Below are 6,000 nucleotides of genomic sequence, written 5' to 3'. Positions count from 1 at the left end.
ACTTGGCTGTTCCTGACTGTAGGATTGTATCCTAATAAACTGGTAACCTAGTCAGTAAAATGTTTGTCTGAGTTCTGTGAGCCTTTCTAGCAAACTAGGCTTCCCTGGTGACTCAGATGGCAAAGCATCTGCCGGCAATGCAGGAGATCTGGGTTCGATCCCTAGGTTGGGAAGATCCCCTGGAGAAGGGAATGGCAACCCCACTCCAGTATTCTTGCCTGGAGAATCCCATGGACAGAGGAGACTGGTGGCCTACAGTCCATGGGGTCCCAAAGAGTCAGACAAGACTGAGCGACTAATGCTTCTAACAAATTAATCGAACCTGAGGAGGGGTCTTTGGGAACCTCTGACTTATAGCCAGTGGGTCAGAAGCACTGAACAACCTGAATTTGTATTGGCATCTGCAGTGCGGTAGGTCTTGTGGGGCTAAGCCCTTCATCTGTGGAATCTGAAGGCATCTCCAGCCAGATGGTGTCAGAATTAGTTGAGTTACAGGGCACCCAGCTGGTGTCACAAGAATTTCCTGTTGATGTGAAGACTGCCCCCCACGCCTCTCCCCCTCAGAAAAACTTACACGCACTGGAACTGGTACAAGGACCTATTTACAAACCATAAAGTCTTAGCCTGGGTTAACACAATAAAGTACCACAGAGCAGGTAACTTAACAGAAATGTATTTTCTTACAGTTCTGGGGGCTAGAAGTCTGAGATCTGGGTGCCGGCACCATCAGGTTCTAGTGAGGACTCTCTTCCTGGCTTGCAGAAGGTCTCCTTCTTCTTGTGTCCTCAGATGGTGGGGAGTTTGCATGTGTGTGAAGAAACTGAGAGGTATGGCTTTGACTTCTTATGAGGCCACATGCACGCATGCTAAGTCGCTTCTTCAGTCGTGTCCGACTCTTTGCAACCCCATGGACTGTAATACGCCAGGCTCCTCTGTCCATGGGATTCTCCAGGCAAGGATACTGGAGCGGGTTGCCACGCCCTCCTCCAGGGGATCTTCCCGACCCTGGGATCGAACCTGCATCTCTCAACTCTCCTGCACTGGCAAACGGGTTCCTTACCACCAGTACCACCTGCGAAGCCACACAATCCTATCCAATTGGGGTTCTACCAGTATGACCGTGTTTAAACCTTACTTTCTAAAGACCTTGTCTCTGGATATAGCCACACTGAGGGTTAGGGCTACAACATATAAATTTGGGGGTAACACAATTCAAACCACAGCAATAAATTTATTATTTCAGTTCTTCCTTATTTGACTCTCTTGCTCTTCTTCTGGCTTCTTGAGTTGAACACGTAGCTCATTTCCTTTTAATCTTTCTTCTTTTTGGATAAGTATATTGAAGATATAATCTTTCTTATAAGTATTGCTGAATTCCATCCACCAGATTTTGTCATGTAACACTTTCAACTCTAAGTATTTCCTGATTTTCCATGGGAGATCCTTTTCAATGCAAGGTCCTATAAATTTGTAACCATTATTATGATTTTTTAATCTTTTGCTTTTTTTTTACAAGAATATAACGCTCCTTTTTGGCACTATGTTGCTTTTGACTGGAGCTTTACCTCTGGATTTCTATAGGTATCCTCTCTGTTGACAGGTAAAAGGCAAAACGGGGAAATACATTTTCTATATATGAAGTAAAGCTTTTGTTTACACCGCTGGACAGTACAGACTTCTAATTTGTCACTCATCCACCTCTAAGGGAATTTTAATATTGGCTTGTGGAAGTCATTTTGGTCAACAGCAGAGAATATTCATAATATGTATGTTTTCATCAGTCAGATAGTCCAGGCTGTATTGTATTCACAACCAACCCCCATGTCCCAGGAGCTGAAAACAGGCAAGGTTTATATTCCATTCATGCTACAAGTGATCATGCTATGGTTTTTCCAGTAGTCACATATGGATGTGAGAGTTGGACAATAAAGAAGGCTGAGTGCTGAAGAATTGATGCTTTTGAATTGTGGTGCTAGAGAAGACTCTTGTGAGTCCCTTGGACTGCAAGGAGATCAAGCCAGTCAAACCTAAAGAAAATCAACCTTGAATATTCATTGGAAGGACTGATGATGAATCTCCAATACTTTGACCATGTGATGCGAAGAGCTGACTCTTTGGAAAAAACCCTGATGCTGGGAAAGATTGAAGGCAAAAGGATGACGGGGTGGCAGAGGAGGAGATGGTTAGATACACACTGACTCAATAGACAGGAATGTGAGCAAACTCCGGGAGATACTGAAGGACAAAGGGAGTCTGGAGTGCTGTAGTCCATGGGGTTGCAAAGAGCAGGACACGACTTAGTGATTGAGGAACAAGAGATCAGGGGCTGGATCTTTACTGTCTTTGCTCAGTGTGGAAGACTGAGTAGATGGTGGCAAAGAGGGCCTCAAGCCCCTTCTTGCACAATTGCCAGGCAGGAAAATCACTCCCACCTGGAAATCTCCCACTGGCTGCCAAAGCTTCTCCCTGAAAAGGCTGTGTCACTTCCTCTTGTTTCATTAGCCAACGTGGCACAGAGTCACACCTGACTTCAAGAGGCTGAGAAAACACACCCCTCCTGGGGCCCACAGAGAACCAATAGTTGATAAATGGAAGTGATGGCACCATACTCTTATCCACTCCATTTATTGTCTTTTCAGAGCTGACTGTTGCATTTTGTTTGTTGTTGATGTTTAAAAACTCCCTCAGTGAGTTATAGATCCTTCTGGTCAATTTCTTTTTCTTTTATTTTTTTAAAAACAAACCAAACCAAAGTTGGCCAGAGTTAGTTTCTATTGCTTATAAAAGCCCAAAAAACTATCAAAAGCACTGGATTTGGCATTATCAATGCAGCTGATCAGCTTAAGAAAGTGAACTTCAGCTCACACATTCGGCTGAATTTGAAGGAAGGGTGTACACACAGAGAAAAACGTGATTTGAAAGGATACATGCATACCAGTGTTCTCTGCAGTAATGTTTACAATAGCCAAGACAAGTGAAAGTTGCTCAGTCATGTTCAACTCTTTGCGACCCCATCGACTATACAGTCCATAGAATTCTCCAGCAAAAATAGTGTAGTGGGTAGCCTTTCCCTTCTCCAGGGGATCTTCCCAACCCAGGGATCAAAGTCAGGCCTCCCACATTGCAGGTGGATTCTTTACCAGCTGAGCCACCAGGGAAGCCCAAGACAAGGAAGCCACCTAAATGTCTAAGAGATGAATGGATCAAGAAAATGTGGTACATTTATACAATAGAATATCACTCAGCCATTAAAAAGAATGGAATGCCATTTACAGCAACATGGATGGGCCTGCTGCTGCTGCTGCAAAGTCGCTTCAGTCATGTCCGATTCTGTGCGACCCCATAGACGGCAGCCCACCAGGCTCCCCCGTCCCTGGGATCCTCCAGGCAAGAATACTGGAGTGGGCCTAGAGATTGTCATTCTAAATGAAGTTAAGTCACAGAGAAAGATAAATATCATATGATATTGCTTATACGCAGAATCTAAAAAATGATATAAATGAACTTATTTACAAAACAGAAACAGACTCACAGACTTAGAAAACATATTTATGGTTACTGAGGGGAAGGGTGACGGGGCATAGATTGGGAGTTTAGGATTGACATGTACACACTGCCATATTTAAAATAGATAACCAACAAGGACTTACTATATAGAACAGGAAACTCTGCTTAATACTTTGTAATAACCTAAATGGGAAACTTTTTGAAAAAGAATAAAGTGAAGTCTCTTAGTCATGTCTGACTCTTTGCGACCCCATGGACTATAGTCTTGTCAGCTCCTCTGTCCATAGGATTTCCCAGGCAAGAATACTGGAGTGGGTTGCCATTTCCTTCTCCAGGGGATTGTCCCAACCCAGGGATTGAACCTGGGTCTCCCGCATTGCGGGCAGACTCTTTACCATCTGAGCCACCAGGGAGGCCTATAGATAGATGTATATGTATAACTAAATCACTTTGCTGTACATCTGAAACTAACACAACATTGTTAATCAACTATGCTCCTAATTTAAAATAAAAATAAAAAAAGAAAAGGTACACACATTTTTTGAGAATGAGGTTTTAATAGGAAAAGAAGCCTGACATGGATGAGCCAATATTTCTATCCAAATGATCATTGGTAGTTACTACATGCAGGCTGGGAGCCAGGTATTTTTGCATATGCTCTGTAAGTCAGTTTGATTCTCTATTAAAACCATTTGGAGTGAGTCTAATTGTCCATAATTTATATATGCAGAAAAAGGGGCTCATGGAGGTGAAATGACCTGTCCGAGAGTCACTTAGCTAGCAAATGACAGCTTTAACTCTATTGTCTGGTCACATAGAGATGAAACAAGGATTCAGTGTGCATGTCTGAATGGTAGGTGCTGTTTGGTTTGGCAATGAATGTGAGATATGTAAAAGGTGGAAGGGCACTCTGAGTGCAAAGGTTAAGAGGTTGGAACTTATTAGTCTGGGAGTGAGAAGAGGGGTTCTGAGTCACAGAGCATCTGCAGAGCTCTGTCTCAGAAACACTGTTGCCTAAGATGGATAGAAACAGGCTCCTGAGGCTCACAGGAGGCCTGGAGAGCAGTTGGAGGAATATTGCAAACAGTTGGATAGGCCTGAATGAGCATGGGTGTTGGCAGTGGAAACAGCAAAAAAAAAAAAAAAAAAAATTCTATCTGGTCTCCAGATCTACTGGGAATTGCTGAATGAAGGCTGAGTTCTCCCTATGTAGATAGCTTCTGCTTTTTATCGCAGGGTTTTCAAGAACTCACTCCCAGAAAAGCTGGATCAAGACTAGAAAAAAAAATAGACAGCTGCCTAAGTGAGAAACCTACAAACCTCCTCTGTCCCCCAAATCAGCTCCTCCCATCCACTGGGGGACCTATCGTCTGACTAGTGGCGCTCTCTTCCTCCAAGAGTCTTTGGGGACAAGAGGGAAAAGGGATCCCAGGAAATTTTCTCATTAGCGTCATCCAGGCAAGTAACATAAATGTAGAGTGGCAGTCTGGGTGCCTCATGAAGAAGAGGGCATCCATGCCCCTCCTATAGAGGGATTCTCAGCTCTGGCTAAGGGGCCCAAAACTGCTGAATCTGCTATTTCAACAGAAACCACATGTCCAGATGTTGGGGGGTGGAAGGCCCTTTACGCTTAAATATTGCAGCTAGTTGAAATTTCTTCACCTCACTGTGCGAGCCACATTCAGCTTTGTTGGTCACCAGTGTGATACCTCTGAGTTAAATTTTAACATCCTTTTATCAAAACCTTTCCGAACGAGAAAGCACATATTTAGTGAAACTAGATGCCTAGCAGGTTCATTTGGATTGCTGACCGCAGATGTAAAAGTTTGGGAACGTGCATTACAGGGCGGCCCTGGACCACATGCTGAGCATCCCTTTGGAGGCTGGTATCTGGGCCTTGGAAGGGAGATGGGGGCACAGCAGCAGCAATATTTGCTGCCGCGGGGGCCTCCCAGTGGGAAGAGGGATGGATCAAGCCTGTGGTTTCTCCTAGCTCTAGTTGGCTTCTTCCCATTAACATTACAGTAATACAGTCCTGTGGTGTTTGAAAAAAGCATCAGTAGTTACATGGAATGATTTACAGGACACCAGACTCTGCATTTCAGAGGTCTCTTGTGTACCATAAAAATATATATATTATAAAGGAATAATCTTTATCTGAACTAAAGCTGTAGTGAAGGAAACTCGTGTCCAGCTGAGAGCAGCAGTGAGCTTTTGTTCACTCAGGGAAAAGTCCGCGTTCTTCATCTTATTTGATTAACATTTTCTTCCCCTCTCTGGCACTAGGTATCTGGTTAATATTTAGACACTATATACATTTTCTTTCAACTGTTGTTCCTATTATGTGATCAAACAAAACCCGGAGATGTCAACCAGATCAGCCGCCAGGTGAAAACAGACAGACCCGCCAGGCACCCAGCTGTGGCTGGCAGGGTGAATGGGATCCCGAGAGCTGGCCCCTGGGAGATACTGTTCGCGGGTGTGTGCAGAGCC

This window comes from Bubalus bubalis, chromosome 24 (genome assembly GCF_019923935.1).
Source record: "Bubalus bubalis isolate 160015118507 breed Murrah chromosome 24, NDDB_SH_1, whole genome shotgun sequence".
In the NCBI taxonomy this organism is placed as follows: Eukaryota; Metazoa; Chordata; class Mammalia; order Artiodactyla; family Bovidae; genus Bubalus; species Bubalus bubalis.
This window is presented reverse-complemented; position numbering follows the sequence as displayed.